This window comes from Lissotriton vulgaris, chromosome 9, assembly GCF_964263255.1.
Source record: "Lissotriton vulgaris chromosome 9, aLisVul1.2, whole genome shotgun sequence".
Classification (NCBI taxonomy): Eukaryota; Metazoa; Chordata; class Amphibia; order Caudata; family Salamandridae; genus Lissotriton; species Lissotriton vulgaris.
Window position 1 is genome coordinate 644,909,124 of NC_141697.1, and position 18,165 is coordinate 644,927,288.

The following is an 18,165-nucleotide window of genomic DNA, read 5'->3' on the forward strand; positions in this document are numbered from 1 at the left end:
TAGGAGAAATTGTGGCTGATCCACCAAGTGTAGGGACCAGAGACATCCCAGTATTAATGTACGTGGATGACTGTGTCCTCATGTTAAGAACAGGTGTGAGTCTCCAAAGGTATGTTTCACTTAGTATATATCCATACATAGGAATAAGCTGACTGCAGTTGCAGCAGGGATTGGGAACAATATTAGGTACCTCTGTCCGTATCTCACACTTGCGAGATGTATGAATGAAGTTTCCTTTATTCGAATGAACACTACGGGTATTTGTAAATATTATTTGGAGGGGAATATTTATGTAGTCCTGAAGAAGCTGTTTTTTTTCAACACAACCCACTGAACACGTTGATGCTTGGAGCATGGGAAGAGGTGTGGCGCCGCAGCCAGGGCGACTGCTGCTGGATGCTGGGGATCACGGTTTGATCCCTGGCTCCAATGGCAGGGGTCTGCCCAGCACCATGCGTGTCTGGGCAATAGCTCGCTTAATCTTCCCAACGGCCCCCACCACTGAGAAACCCCTTCGGGGGTGATTTGTGTGCTATACAAGTACTGGATTTACATTAGTAAACTTATGGAACTACAATCAAATTTCCACAAGAAATAGATTTTTGCAATAGGTTGTCTTTATAAATTCCTACAAATTAAATACATTAGATGGCAGATGTAAATGTTTTGTGGGTTTTCTCTCCTTTTTAGTATGGTATTTACTTAAGCTTGGTGTAGTGATTCGAAAACTTTTATTGAATTTTATTGAACATATGGAAAGAAAAAACTCTTTTAATTAAAGTTGTAGCTACATAAAACATCCTTTTATATTTTCTTTCTGCAACACTCTGCCTTTTCGAGACTGAGAGATTGTATGGGTGAAGTTGAATTCAGATGATGTGTGTTAATGAATGAATTTCTTAATGACCGCCAAGGGAATTATTTGTGATAATTCAGAGAATCTGCCAGGTGTTCAATCACCAGGGTTTTGCACTGCTGTTCCAGCCATGTCCAGAGGAGTAGGGCTTCTTGACAAAGGGTACACGACCCCACTCTGCCCTGTCTGTTTCAGTACCACATGGCGGTTGTGCTGTCCGTGAACACCTGCACTAACTTCCACTTGACAGAGGGAAAAAATGCTTTCAATGCTAGTCGGATTGCCTGAAGCTCCAACAAGTTGATGTGGAGCCCCAACTCCACTGGAGGCTAGTGTACCCTGATCTCCACCTCTCCCAGATGACCGCCCCATCCCAGGAGTGATGCATCTGTCACTACCTACTGTGAGATCTGGTGGGAGAAGGGAGAGGGGTCTTTTGCAGGTGCTTCCGAGATATGAACCAGGTTGGAGAGATTCCCCTGATGCTGAGCCCTCTGGAACTTCAGATCCCACTTCAGAGCACGCATGCACCACATGGCATGATTTACCAACAGGATGCAGGAAGCTATGAGTCCCAGCAGCTTCTGAGTCAATCTCACCAAAATCCAGGCTACAGGTTGAAACATCAGTATCATAACCTGAATATCTAGATTTTGCTGCTTGGCAGGATAAACCCAAAACTGCACTTTGTCCAGAACTAAGTAGATGTTAGGAAGTATCTGAGAAGGAATCAGGTGTGACTTCTGCACATTTATAGAGAACCCCAGTGAATGTAGGAGGTCCGCCATAGTCTGTAGGTGGGAGACGATAGACTGATGAGATGGCACCTTTAACATCCAGTCGTAAAGGTAGGTAAAGACTGACACCCCTAACCTGTGCAGATGAGCTGCAACCACCGCCTTCACCTTGGTGAACACCAGAGAGGCGCTTGTAAGGCCAAAAGGTAGTACGGTAAACTGAAAGTGCTTGTGGCCTACTTTGGACCACAAGTAACATCTGTGGCCTGGCAGGATGGGGATGTGAAAATACACATAATGCAAGTCCAACGCTGACAACCAGTCTTCCTTATCCCGGGCAAACAGGACCTGCGCTAACATGAGCATCTTAAATTTCTCCTTTTCGAGGAAGAGACTGACGGTCAGGAGGTCCAAAATGAATCCCAACCCTCCGGTCTTTTTCGCAATCAGAAAGTAGCAGGAGTAGCAACCACTGCCTACTTCTGAAATTGGAACTCTTTAAATAGCTCCCTTGCACAGGAGCACTGCAACTTCCTCTTGGAGTAATTCTAGCTGATCCTCCGCCAGACATTCTTGAATCGAAGGATTAGGAGGAGAAAAGTAAAGAAAAGTAAGAGAATAGCCTTCCTGAAAGATCTGCAAGACCAATCTGTCCAATGTTATGGACCTTCAGCGGAAGAGAAGATCATGAATTCTCCCTCCGACTGGAGTTAAATGTTGTAGTTTGATTCTGCAAGGAGTGCTTAGAAGCTGCTGCCTCTGCGGGTTGTGTGGCAGAAGACTTCAGGCTATCATTCCGAACTCGGAAGGAACCGTGTCCACGCGAAACTTGGGGAGTCTGTGCAGGATGGTGGCTGGGATACAGCTGATGTGGTTGCAAAACCCTTCCAGTGCCATGAAAGGGGTGAAAGCTAGACTGGCCACAAGGTGTTAGTAAGAGGCCCAAGGATCACGCCATAGCTCAAGACTCCTTGAAGCACTCCAAGTCAGAGTCTACTTTCTCTCCAAAAAGACAAGTACCATCAAAGGGCATGTCCATGAGATGGGGGTGGACATCACCTGAGAAAACAGATGTCCTGAGCTAGGCGTGACGTTGTAAGGCCACCATTGATGAAACCGCTTTGTCCAGCGAGTCAGTCATGTCTAAGCCACCCCTAATGGTGAATTTTCCCCCATGTCTCCCATCCTTTACTGCCTGGGAGAGTACGGCCAGGGCCTCCTACAGGACCTGGGGATGACTTGCATAAATTTCTCCCAAAGGGTTTGGGAGAAAGGTTCAGTATGCATGCAGTCTTCACCAACCACAATGCCAGGCTGGTAGAGGAAAACATTTTCTTCCCTAGTGTGTCCAGCCTCTTGGATTCCCTATCCAGAGGAGCGGAAAGGAACGCCCCATGTGACGTCGAAGCCTGAACCACCAAGCTCTCAGGGGTGGGGTGTTGGCTGAGAAAACTTGGCAATGGGAGAAGGCAGTGTGCAGTTGTCCTATTCACAGGAGCCTACTTTAGGCTGGGACCAAGTGCTTAGAAGGCCATCTGTCAGTGCTTCAATAAAGGGCAAGAGGGGTTTGGACAAGGAAGTCCCAGGATGAAGCACCTGAGTCAAGAGATTAGTCCTGACCTGCCCAGAGGGACCTTTGCCACCCTCTTTACCACGTGACATAAGAAGCTCCCTCCTCTGTAGCCACAGTAGGTGGAGAGACCATACCAGTATTTGAAGATGTGTCAGGCCCACTGGCTCTCCAAGATCCTCATACCAATCAATTTGCTCCATAGGAGTGCCGAGTTGATGTTCCAGAGGGTCCAAAGACCCCTCCCAATCCTTACCCATGCTTGAAACTTCCTCAAAATGCACCGGCAACGACGTAGAGTCGTTGCTCGAATCGTCGGGTATAAGGATAGGGCTGGCGCCACTAGCTGCTCCGACTTTGAGTCATATGCCAGGGCATGTCAAGTTGGCATGACCAGTGTCGACCTGGAATTGGATCCATGAGGCCTCACCAGCACCTTGGCAAGAACCGAGAGCGTCAAACCCGATGGGGCCGCTTCTGTACCTGCGGGTTGAAGGCTTACTAGAAGGTCCAGCCCGCTTAAATACACAGTGCATGCCTTGTAAAACTCCTTATTTGAGTGGGGCCACTCTGGCTCCCGGTAGCAGGGGATGGTGTGAGGTCGAACCGTTCCTAGAGAGTTTGTGCTTCTTACCTCTCGCGTCAACGGACGACAGACGAGATGAAAACGAAGTCCGCTGGACTACTTCTATTTCTTGTGCCTCTTCACTGAGTGTCCTGAGGACCTCGAGTGGGAGGAAGAGGATTTGGGGCCCCTGGAGTGATTCCACTCAGTTCAGTTCATAATCTTTATTCGATTGTAAGTTTTTCAATCATAAAAGTGCATTTTATGAGCACACAGTTAAAAACGTTATACACAATTCATTTTCAAATGGCAAATAATGACACAGTAAACAGTACAATATATCAGACAATATGAGCATGGGCAATATAAAAATATAAATAACTGTAATCTTAAAAAGCACCTAAAAAATTTTTTACAACGTGGTTAGCCATCCATGCTTTTCCTAAAGCAGATGGCTTTTTTAAAAAAATTACATACAAACAAAGTGCAATCACTGTTCAGTAGTTGTAGGTAATAAAGTGCGGGTTTAATTTGTGTGAAACTCATTTTTTTAAGGCACGGTTTAAGGTATAGTTTCCGTGGAGTAGAGTAATAAGGGCAAATAAAAAGGAAGTGTGCCAGGTCTTGAGGAGACTTTCCGTCGCAGCCACAAGCTGGCAACACTTCGCCCCGTTGAGCACCACTTGGGAATGCCAATAGGAGATGATAGAGGTCAAAGCGGAACCTTGTTAGCAAAAACCGTTCATAGCTGGACATAGGCCATGTCAGGTAAGGTTCTATTTGCAAGCATGTTTTTAACAATAGGTGTTTCCTAACACTGACCTTCTGTATCTCAACCTCTTCTCTGTTGGTACATCTTAACAAAACTATGGCATTCTTGACCAGGCTCACATCAGATTTTGTGATTGTGTTTGGGGCATAAAACAAATCCTGTCGATTAATTGCCGGTAGGCTGTCCTTTATATACTTTACCCACGGTACCTTAAATCTCCCATCTAGCTGTAAAGCTTCTTTCAGTAGGGCATGTGTTAATGGGATATCATTGTTCAGCCAACAGTTCAGCCAACATGTGACTGGGCTTACTGCTATTCTGTCGCCTAAATAGGGGACCCCCAGCTCCTCATGTACTGAGTAGTTCCCAGTACCCCTGGGCAGTCTCAGGATCTTTTTTAGGAAGTTATTTTCTGTGACCTCTAGGTCTTTGGTCTTACGATAGCCCCAGAGCTCACTCCCATAACAGGCAACAGCAATGCTTTTTGCCTGGTACAGTTTAAGCAATGCGGCCAACGGGCAATTGCCGATTTTTTTTGCAAAGCCAAGGATGGCCGCATTGACCCTTGTTGTTTCTCCCTTCTTCTTGGAGACTGCTGGGCCCCATGATAACTTGTGATCTAGCAGGACCCCGAGGTAAGAGAAAGAGTTGGTTGATGGAATTTTCTCCCCATTTATACTAAAGTAGTCAGATTTCAGGATACCCTTACCTGCTTTCATAACGTAGGATTTAGAGTAATTTATGCTTAAACCACGTGACTCCATAAATTTGTGGAAGGAGTTTAATAGTTTCTGGAGGCCGATTGCTGTTCTAGAAATAAGAACAGCATCGTCGGCGTAGAGTAATACAGGTACCCCTTTGCGCTCAACTAAGGGGTAATCTGCTTCTACGTTTAAAAGAAATTCCTCCAGTTCGTTAATATACAGGTTGAATAAAAAAGGGGCCAAGATACAACCTTGTCGAACACCCCGATTTATTTTAAATTCATCCGTTACCTTGAGGTCTTGGGAGTAACGGACGTTCGCCCTTGTGTCTGTATGCAGATCAGCGAGGAAATTGACAAGGTTCCTCTCTACACCCATTCTCAGCAGAGTGGCCCATAATAGGCTTCTGTCTACACAGTCAAAAGCGGACGACAAGTCCATAAAGGCCATGTAGACAGTGCCTTGTCTCGCCAGTGTATACTTGCTTAGAATAAGATATAGGTTCAGGCACTGCGTAATGGTCGAATGATCTGGTCTGAACCCGTATTGTATGGGTGAAAGGATATTATTTTCTTTATCCCAAGTAGATAACCTGTTAAGAATTACACCCCCTACCACTTTAACTACTGAATTCAGTAAAGAGATTGGCCTGTAACATAACGGGCTACTGCGATCGCCCTTCTTAAAAATGGGGACTATAGTCGAAAGACCCCAAATTCTTGGGCATCCAGTTGTCACCGCTGCATTTATTACAGCCGTGAGAACCGGAGCCCAGAAAGGGATGCTGGACTTAAACAGATCCGGCGGCAATCCATCCGGACCCGGGGCCTTGTTGGTGTTTAGACCCTGTATTCCCCTAACGGTCTCTTGTACTGTGAAACACAGTGGAATCGCAGTTGAAATTAAAAGATCGGAGACTTCCCGATGCTCATTACTCTTAAAAATTGTACTGAAATGAGACACCCACTCCCCCTCTGGGATGTTTGTTCCAAGGGCTGTGTCGTTTGGATTTTCAAACACAGGTTTGTTAATTATTTGCCAGAACTTGCTGCTATTCCCCAACACAGATGGGTCTAAAAGGGATTCAATAACATTCACCTTAATTTCCTTTTTTCTAATGGCTATTGCTTTCCTATAGGCCAGGCGGAGATTTTTTATCAAATCACAATCTCTGGGTTTAGTTTTTAATGCATTTTTCAGATCCCTGCTTGCCTTTGAGCAGTTATGATCGAACCATTTGGAATTCTTCTCACTATGACCCTTTGTTGGCGCTGTGAGCATGGAGCCAATTTTGGTGACCAGCCCCTCGAACCTGGACAGAATGTTCGAGGGGATTGAATCAGGTGAAAGACAAACAGACAGCTCCTCTTCACATGCGCTGGTTATGTTAGTATATAGGGTATCTTGATTTACCATTGACCATCTAATGCGACGCCTGCCATTTACGCACCTTAGCGTGCCATGATCAATGCGTGACTGTCGTTTTGCAATTAATGGACCACCCAAGTTTATAACCAGGGGATTATGATCACTGTATATACTAGTGCGAATAGAAAAATGCAAGACCCATTGAACAACATCTAGAGATATTAATATATGATCGATAAAGGAACCCTGCCCGTGCCCTTTAAAGGTTGGGGTGTCAAAGATTTTTGTATTGGGGACCAACGACATAGCTACAGTCAAATTGTGTTCATTCATTAGGTCGTTTAGGTTCTTGCCACCCCTACTATGGGAGAAGTGAAAACCTTCCTCATGGTTACACCCTAAGGACCCCATTGGCGTACTAGCTGGATTACCACATGGTTGAACATTAAAATCACCTGCTATCAACAAATGCCGTGATACATTATAAACATTTTTGCTCAGAATATCATTTAGGGAGGCAATATTGCAAGTTTCATTACTACTGTTAGCATTATAAAAATTAACCAGTGTCAGCACATTCTTGCCATTTTTTATATCAATCTTCTGTAAATTCAAATTTACATTGTGGTAGTTGCTTGTATTACAGCGCAGACCTTGGTTAATGAAGATGGCCAAGCCACCCTTGGCTCTACCCCTGGTCGAGGCAACTGCTGGAGTAGTGAAACTTAGAAAACCCTCAATATGGACATTGTTATCCTCTATCCAGGTTTCTTGGAGGCACACAATGCTAAATTTTCTAATGAATGTTAGCCATACTGGATCTCATAGCTTGTTTGCCAAGCCTGCAATATTCCAGGAGATTAAAATTTACACTGTCTTCGGGAGCAGGGCAAGTAACAGCCTCTCTGGTTGATTGGGTAGATGCTGAAGTAGGCAACGCTGCGCCTACCACCACCAGGCCCACGGTACTCACTGCATCTGACTCCCGATGCTCTTCCACTCCCTCCTCTTCTTCGAATGAGATTGGGATCTCTGCAGAGTCTCGCCAGCCGGTGTCAACTGCCAGGCCGCAAGGAGCTTCAAAGCTCACTTCTGCAAGGCCTTCGGTGCCATTGCCCCACAGTCCGAGCATGACTTTGTGTGGTGGTTGCCCTCGAGGCACCACAAACATATGAGGTAGGGGTTGGTTACTGACATGGTCCGGTGAAAGACGTACAGGGTTTAAAGCATTTGTCGCCTAAGTGACATGACCTCAACACACAGAAATAAAGCAGTCAACAAAATTTAGAAAAAACAGTCAAAAAGAGACAGAGGGGTAGCTCTAATCCATATTAGCGATTAACTGGCACAGAAAGAAAAGAACTGACTTCCGTGCGCCTGGGTGGCACCTATATAGGTGACTGTGATGTCATAGCCAACAACGACGTCAGAGCATTATTTCCGTGATGCACAGCTGGGCAGAGGACCACATGGTGATGTGTGGCATAAAGTATGGTTTGAAGAAGGGTGTGGTGTTTAAATCGATGTCTAGTGCAAAATAAATGAAATGTCATTCAGTATATAAATTGCGACTATTAAATGTAATGATGCAATTGATAAGATTAATCATTTTCATTTGTGCTCTGTTGCAGCACAGAATGATTTAGAGCCCGAGTTAATTTCTTTGATTGGGTGTTTACTTACACAGGCTGTAGAATTTCTATGCCATGTCAATAAGGGTGAGTTTGCAAAGTTCTTCACCATTTCAGCTTTGTTAGAAGAGAACGCAAATGAATTACAGACAAATGCTCATAACTCACCAAAATTGGTATCCATTTTATTCTGCTTATCCTTTTTGTCAATGACACAGTGCATATATTTCTCACCCCTAAAGGATTACAAAAATTGTAAAACAAAATTGTCATTTATGTGGTTTTATTTTATATTTTCAAAAAAAGGTGCAAAATCAGAGGTTATGGCAGTATCAAGTGGATCGCCTATTTATTTGTATTTATTATATTGCTGTGGATAGCACTGGCTTAGGGAAGAAAACTACTTCTTAGCATTGGAGGACGGAAATATATGTTGTTTGTTTATGACAGATTAAAACGTCGGCATACTGTGTGAAAAATTAGCTTATGAATCAATTGCTAGATCACTTAATTTATTTAGTACCCCTAAAACATCGGAATGCTCATAGCCTTATTTAACCAGCTCTTTGGCATACTAAGGAATTAAGAGATATGGAACAACAGTGAAGCGCAGTAGATTGAGCATGGCACAAATACCACTCTCAAACCCTCCTTTTCCCTTTAACATAGTCTTCTGGATATTGTTTGCCTAGCTCTCAGTGGATCCTGTTCCAGTTAGATTTGTTAGCGCCGGGACGCCTCTTTGCTGGGGCAGCTGCGCGCTTTAAAAAACATTTTACATAACATAACATAACAAAGACACTAGCAAGATATGCAGACATCCTTGGAGTTGTGAAAATCTCTCTTCTTTTTCTTTAGTATTAAATATCAAAAAATTAAACACTCATAGGAAGAATGCTCCCAAATTGAATACAGTGGACCAAAAAACCCTACAGAGGGCCTGATTACGGGGCAGGTGAGTGCTATCCCTGCTGGGATACAACTCCGCTTTATTATGAATGACCAGGTCTCACAGCATCCATTCTTCACAGGTGTGGGGACATCCGATCTCATTTTGCCAGCCAAAAAGTCTGTCGGGTAAAACCGCATAAGATTTTGTTTGCAACAGCAGCCATGCCTCAAGCCCCAGTCACTGCCAAGCTTTTACTTTGGCAAAGGGGTAGGAATCAATGCCCCCACCCCCGTTGGCACACTATTCTTCCCCTGCCCTCCCAGACTCTCTCTCTCCACCCATTCCAGCAGGGAAGACACTGCTCCCATTTACCATCTGCTCAGCACAGGTGGTAAATTTGAAGATGTAACCCCTCGGAATAGAGATTATTGTGCAGAATACGACATAGACTCTTGAAGTCTACGCATTATTACCAAGTTTGAGTCGTCTAACTCATAAAGCACCCCTTCCATCCAGGTATAACAGCTAGTAATGGTTAATATGGCAACAAGAATCTGCAAGGAATTCTACCCAATGAATAATCAGGGCATTACAGTATACCCCTTTAAAATTACACTTGTCAGCACTGAGAAGGTCAACTCAGTTATCTAAGGGCCAGATGTATCAAAGGGTTTTGCCCATTCTGTGTCTATGGGGAAATGCGTTGATACATATAGTCACTAACCCGGAGTCTTCTCTTGAATTATTGTGTTTGTATCTAGGAACCTGAATCAATATTGCTATTTTATGCCCTTGTACGGCTATAATCAATAATATCCCTATAATGGCATAAGAATCAGATCCATATTTAAGTAAATAGCCCTTGCAGTCCAAAGCACGGCAGAAGCTACTTCCTTGGATTCCTAGAAAGCACAACGAGTTCTTTCGACACACCAAACCTCCAGCAACCTGGGAAATCCCCATTTGCTTTTGTTTTGATTTGTCATTAAACTCCTGCGAACACTAAAGGAACAGTCAGTTCTTAGTGACATCTTTATTGACGTCTTATGTCCAAACCTTACGTCAAACTCGGCACCTTTCAGGTATACAGACCCCCCCAGGATATAGCGGCATGGATTCGCAAATTTAGCGGCCCAAAAATAGAAATTTAGCGGCACAAATATGGAAATTTAGCGGCAATTTTGCGGCATTTTATTTGGCCATTTTTCCTACAACAAACACAGATATCTTAGCTTTTTTAGTTATTTAACAACATGAAGCTATATCGCTATATTGAGGTGTTAAACTGGCACTAATGAGGAGCATCCAATGCCCATAGAGTGTTACCAAGTTGAAAAGTACTGAAATAATGACATAATCCAATGACAAATTTGCTACATTATACCGCATAATTTGCCTTTTATCGCCAACAAAATTACTCAACCCTACTGCATAATTTAGCCTTCTACTGCCACATCATTCCAGTAACCCTGATTATAAACTTCCTTTTAAAAGCTTGGTTAGCCTGAAACGTATTGTGATTCTTTCTCTAAGATAAACATGGACCATTCTAAGATGGCAGTCAAATTGACTTGTTGGAAGAAGCAAATTCTGACATCCTACCACCTGGATTGTGGCTTCTAGCTGTCGAGTGTCAATATCCTAATTCATCCATCGAAATGACAGCATCATGTGGCAGCACAAAGGCATCCATTATTACAGTAAATGTACTTTCACCTCTCTTATGCAGTAAGCACATGAATAGTTAAAACATTGATAATTCTAGTTTTACAGTGATAGCTCATATAAAGGAAATTTTAAACTATCTTCACTTTTGTTTAGGCGTTTTAATTAAATTTCTGGTGTGACCTACATACTGATGACATTGCAGCTGAGGCCGCCAATGTGTTGTCCTGCCTTGTTGCCTCCAGTACTGAGGGAGTACCAAAGGACACATAACCAATTCAAAAATAATAATTTAGGGCTCCCAATAGCTATATGCTCAGGGTATCTCTACCCTTCCCCAGTACATACTTTTTGAAGAATATTTTTCAGGACATGGAACCGAGTACAGAATATCTCTAGTCATGCTGCAGCCAGCAAATCAGAGCACTCGCTCCCAAAAAATCTCCAGCCAATCAGAAGGCTTGATTTTATATCAATGTTAGCCTCAACAACAAATACATTCAGTCACGTGCAAGGGAGACCCTATGCCTTTTCTAAGTATATACAATTTAGTATAAACAATAGGTGTTCAACAGACAGATACTGCTGTCCAGTGCAAGATCTAAAAACTGTTCTTAATTGATCTCATATGTTGGCTTCTTGTTAAAAAATTCTGTTACAGACAGTCTATAATTATTTCTAAGTACCCATCACACGTTCCCGTAGCGTGCTTCCGTTTCCAGTTCTCACGGATTGTTGTTTATTTTATATTAGTGCTAGTGACACAATTTTCTCATGACACTTTTTTTCTTTTCAGATCTTGGCCTACTATATGATTTTGTTCAGGAAGCATGTTTCTCTTTTTCACTGAGAGTAGCTTCACGGCTGACAGGGACGACTACACTGCACATGCCTGGGGGCTTGGGCTACCCCTTGCAAAAATATATCAAATTACAAGATACAAAGTGTTGCTTCCACACATATGTAATGGTACATTGAGCGCAAATTAACAATTTCCCCAACACTAATTTGCTTAATAATAATAATAGGGGGTCTTATAAAGCGCTTGGTGATGCACCACGGCGTGTCCCCGTGCTGAAAAGCGAGTGCTACCAGGAAAGTACCGGGACAGGGACCCAACTACCGGGCAAATAGGAAGGTTTTTAACTTGGCTCCAAAGGTGCGCTCTGAAGGTTCCAGGCGCAGTGCCAAAGGAAGTTTGTTCCAGCTTTAGGCCGCCAGATACCTAAAGGATCTGCCGCCCATCCGTACTTTGGATACCTTAGGAATGGATAGGCGCCCGAGCCAGAAGATCTGAGATCACGGGGGGGCCGTATGGTGTTAGCAGGCCCTGCAGAGGGAGAGGTGCCCTGCAGTTAACAATCCGGTGGCATGTGCATAGTGCTTTGAATTCCACCCTGCTTATCACCGGAAGCCAGTGCAGGGCCTGGAGCGCAGCTTTAGATGATGCTCTTCTGGGTAATTTGAGAACCAGCCGCGCCGCAGCATTCTGCAGGACCTGCTGGCGGCTCAGGTTATCAAACTTAAATGTTAAACTTAAATGTACATGTACCTATTATCTATTGTCTTCATTAACTCAACAAACCCACTATGGTTGACACCACATGTCACACCAAAGGTATAAAGTACAAGTCCTAAGAACTGTGCGAAGAATAATAGTACTATACACAGCCCCTACTACAACCAACATTGCACAATCAGTGACCTGACCTTTACATGAGAAACCGATGCGTACACTACACGAACAGGAAGTGCTCTTGGAAACACGGAACTGTTACATTTTAAAATGCTTTTCAGCAGTCCTTCATTTTTCATGAGGAAAAAGTTCATATTCAAAGGTTTTCACAAAAAACATCAATCCATAAGGCAGATCAAATTACACTTTTCACAAATCAGTGGAAACTTTGTTCGTGCACTACATCAAATGCAATTTTCTGGCAACATGAGCTCAACCCATTAGTTGACAGACACACACACACACACACCCACACACACACACACACACACACACACACACATACACATACATTTATATAGATAGATAGATAGATAGATAGATAGATAGATAGATAGATAGATAGATAGATAGATAGATAGATAGATAGATAGATAGATAGATAGATAGATTGATTTATTGATTGATTGATTTGGTAGTTCAGAGTTCGCATCCACGTAAAGGGTACTTTATTTTACGGACTTAACTACGCTCTCATAATCATTATAAACATTTATTGGCATCTCACGCGCCATGCAATTTCCATTCTGCTAAACAGAACACTGCAGCATATTGCACTAAGCCTCCTACCTTAATTATCCTTGGAGATTGGCACTTGACCTGATGGGACACCATAGCTGTTTGGTTCATGGTTCAGCGCCTAGGGCAGAGCACAATCCCCAAAAGGAATTCAGATGAAAAAAAAGCGCTTGATAGAAAGAGAATAAAAATGCTTCCCTGTGTTGTCTGCAACTGCAGCAGTGCTTCTGGCGTGAGAGCTAAACACTGTCACGTAAAAGGCATCTGCATTGCTTCCTTCACCTCTGATAGAACACTGATTAGGTTTCCTGCCCCCAGTGCTCAGGACGATGCACACTGGAAAGCTAAGCAGCAACAGAGCGCTTCACTTCACTTTGCCTGCACCCTTCCAAGCTTGAAATGTGACAGATCCCCCGCTCAGCCAATGATCTGAGCCGAGGCCACAGCTCCGAGCAGGATTAAAAGCCGAGCAGCGCTGGACCCGCACCTGCATGCCTCCCACCTCCGAGGATCTGGGGGGACATCTTCCAAGCCCATTTTTTCAGACCCCCCAGGATATAGTGGCATGCTTTTGTAAAAATACCGCGATTTCTACAAAAGTGCCGAATTCGCGGGCACTTTTGTAAAAATCGTGGCATTTTTACAAAAGTGCCGATTTCGCGGCAAATCGCGAAACAGCGATATCCTGGAGGGTCTGATAAATATACCAACGTTGCCTTAAGCAAACACACGGTGGTGGTTTTGGAGCCGAGCAGCTATCTACTTGCCCGAGAGCCCAGCTGATGCGGGAGCCCACGGACGCTGCCCCTCCTCCTTGACGCACCGAGAGAGACGCTGTCTTTCTCCTGCCAAGAAATCCAGCTCCGGTGTTCTCAGCCGCCTTTGCGGGCTGCTGGGATATCTAGTCCTGAAAGAGAGATACCAGACCTCCTGCATTCTATTACCCAGGTACGGAGCTGACTGAATCCTTAAAGAGAATTCCTGAGTCAGATTCTTGGCAAAACCAACTTAACTTAAACTGCTACTTACTTACTCCTTCCCACGTATTAGGCTTAGGTCAGGTACACCGGGGTAGGCATATTTTAGAAGCACCAATTGAGTACGTTAGTCAATGTATATGTGTATGTATATATTTTATCTATTTTAAAGTATCTTATGGCTAAGAAACCATATCAACGCTTTTACAGTATTATTTCATAATACTCTTTTTACTGTACGCGCTTTACTTTACATTAAGTATTGCAATTATGGCAATTCATTTCTCTTGCATGAGAAAGAAGACTGCTCAATAAATTACACCTTTTTATTGAAAACGCCCGTCTCTCTTTTCTCTGCACTCTGGTGAAACTAAGTACGCACATTTGACTGAGTGAAATAGCTATCTATTTTCACACGACTCTAGAGATACACTCTTATTCTGAGGGAGCAAAGTTGTCATGTTATATGGTTTTCAGTAGCTAATCTCTTCTTGTCTATCCAGGGAGGTTAAACTCCTCCTCGTTTATTCGAGAAATTTTCTAGTGACCTCTGAACTAGCTGGCAAACCTTAAGTCTAATATAGTCAGTAGAGACCTAGTCGAGCTCAGTCCTATGTCTACACTGCTGAATATATTATCCCAATGCGCAGAGCCTATTGGGAATATAGGAACTACACTACATGGCGCCCAACGTTTGGTAAGGTGATTAAACTAACGCAAGACGTTAGAGTAACTCAGTCGTGCTTTTTCACACAGACCCCTTTTCCCGTAAATACTCCAAAAGACGTCTGGAGTGGGTAAAAGGTTAAAATCTGCCGGAACTTAGTAGGAAGAGATTCCTATGTATAGTTTTTGGTTTAGACAATGTTGAAGGATACAGTGTTCAAAAATATTGTGCACCTAATCTTTGTTTCCTTGAAACTTGATCTACTACAAAAACCTTTCTGCCAGTAAAATGTGGGAAAGTGAAGACGAGAGGGAGGCAGCTAGAATAGCATCCCGACTCCTAGAGGAGGACACGAGTCTCCTACAGAATGACCCAAATATTATACTGATTCTGGTCAACATAAGAAAAACTATAACTATTAACCTTATAGAAAACGGACTGACATCACAAGGTGGTACAGTCATATTTGTGTTAGAGGCCCATGAATATCGGCAGACAGAGGTATTCTATTCATGGATAAACTTTCCAGCAGCAAACGCTGTAACACACGAATTCCACTATTACAAAATAGAGGAACCTCCGGATGAATACACTCCTTTCGAGGACGTTGAAATCCCACTAAATTACCAAGAGCACCTGCTCTGGTTTTAAGGCGCCCTAAAACATATTAATCACATCACCAGGCTCGGTCCACTAGGTAGGCCAGGAGCAACGTGGCCGGTTCTAGCCAGCTACACACCACATCCAGACATCGAAAAAATGTCAGACCGGGCACTTTTAGCCCAGCTAAAAGTACTAATTAAAATACATAGACAATTAGTCCAATATGTAATGCAGACTTCAACAGTCCAACCAGATGCTAACATTCCAGAGCTGACCCCTCATCAGGGAAACACAAACAAAATTACACCACAGAACTAACACTCATGTCTTGGTAAAATACCCGCAAAACTGGAACAAATTCCATTCTGGCTAGCACAAAAGATAACTCAAATAGAGGTGGTATTTCCGAATACTACCCCTTGTGAGAAACACAGAATTCTGACTATCTGCCTTCCAATGGGGATCGCACCACATGTGGAGGATTGTGACACTTGGGGCACAGTCTTTGCTTCCATTTACATAAAATCTCATGGTGTTCCGTCTATGGCGGTAATGCCAGATGTGCTAAGACAGATTCAAAATGAATACGGTCCAGAACCTGCTTTAAATCTGGGTATGAAATTACTGAAAGACTTCAAGCAAGTCTCAGCTATATTATTAATCAACATAAAAGGAGAAGCAGCATCTGTGGTGATCCACCTGAAATTGAAAGAAACAGATATAGCAGACCAACCAATTGAACTTGCTAGAATCATAGAAAAATCCTATGAACAACTAGGTAGAGATAGTTTGGGTGGGAAACCGGTAAAACCCCAACTAACTGAAAATCCTGAAAAGATTTTTATTAAAAATAATCTAAACACTCCAAAGAAGAGCTGGGATGGAAATAAACAATCCACTCCCAAGGAAAAAAGATTCCAGTCCAGAGGGAGGTCTCCGGACCAAGGACACAAATCTCCCCAGAGAGAGCCCTCTGAGAAAAGATACAACCTTGGAAATAGGGATAATTTGAAAAAGCCTGATAGATATCAAGATATTGATACACGTCCCTCTCGATCTTTTCAGACTTCCTCGCAGAAATCGGAAAGAAGAGGACGGTCAGAACACAGGGAAGAGCACGTCAAGTCCAAAGACAAGGACTCTGCTCAAAGTAAAAAATTACAATTTCCACGAAAGAAGGTAGCCAGTATTAAAATAATCAAACATGCCGAGGATACTGAGGACACAGCTGAAAAACGGAGAGTGGACCCAGACAATGCTAGACAGCGCAGCAGAAGTGACAATAGCTCGCAAGATCCTGATGAATCATCTGGAGACAGTGGACACAAATGAATACATTCAGGTGGAAACTGCAGATACCAGAGTTAGCAAACCTCATAAAATATACGAAATAACATTGCCTATAGAGGGAGATAAGACTAGGAAAGTAAGGAGTCTGTTTTGGGATAACCTTTCAAAAGGCTATGACATCCTATTAGCTGAGAAAGACTGGCCACCAGAGTTTGTCAGGGAGTGCCCTCATGTAGGATGGGATGAGGACTCTCCTCCTAACAAAATCCAGTTAAAATGTAAACCAACTGCACAAAGGCAGTACCCAATTAAGCAAGAAGCTAAAAAACAAGTCAGGGAGATCTTAGATCAACTTGAATACCAAGGGGTGATCGAAACATGTACCTCTCAAATGAACAATCCTTTGTTTCCTGTCTCCAAACCAAACGATTCATATCGTCTAGTCTTGGACTACAGACAGCTTAACTCATGTTGCAAGACATTTGCTGTACAAAACTCACACATTGCAGCACTAATGAATAACATCGTTCGCAAAAAATACAAAACAACATTAGACATCTCTAATGGATTCTTTTGTCAAAACATTGCACCTGAACGCATGTATTTAACCGCTTTCTCAATAATGGGGTCACAGAAAATTTCTGTCGACTCCCACAGGGATTCAAGAATAGCCCAGGATTATTCTGGATACTCACTTGAAAAGAGTGAACACCATAATACTTGGGTTCGCAGCAGATGGTTACAAATTCAACTTTAAAAAGTCACAAATTGCCCACCTAACTGTCCTATTTTTAGGATATGAAATATCAAGTGAAGGCAAAAGCCTAGCAGACAACTTCTTAGAGAAGTGCGCTGTACTCCAAGCACCAAAAATGCTGAAGAACTTACAATCAATACTAGATTTCCTGAATTTTGGAAGAACTTACATTCTAAATTATGCAGAGAGGGTTAAACCTCTATATGAATTAATAAAACCTGATTTTAAACCAATCAATTGGACTCAGAAACACACAGAAATGTTGAGATCATTGCAAACAGACATGTTAGCTAAAACAAAATTACAAATTCGCGACAACACACGCAACCTTGTAATCCGAGTCATCCCAGGAAGATGCGGATTCACGAACCTGACCTCTAATGAGGGAGAAACTGTACCAATAGCTTACAAATCACATTTGTACACAGAAACTGAAAAAACATTCAGTCTTACAGAAAATATTGTAAATGGGGTTCAAACTATTGTAGCAAAAGAAAGAGCCCAAGCCCAAGGCAAAAGAATAACTTTTTTTACAGCAGAATCAGCCTTTGAGGCGTTATTAAGCTCAGTTAATCTAAAAACGGTGGCATTAGATCCAAAATGGATACAGTGGGAAAATTCTCTTGCTGCAGAAGACGTGAAATACTATTTTGATCCGAACATGAAAAAACTGAAAGATCTAAAATATGAAGAAGAATATCCTCTGCCAATCGAAATTCTGCCTCTCCAGATGTTATCTATATGGACAGATTTGCACAACATTACGATGTGGATAATAAATCCTACAATGCAGCGTGCGCAATTGTTAAAGGTCGCTGGCGCTGTGGTAAATTCAGACCAAAAATAACAAAAACTGA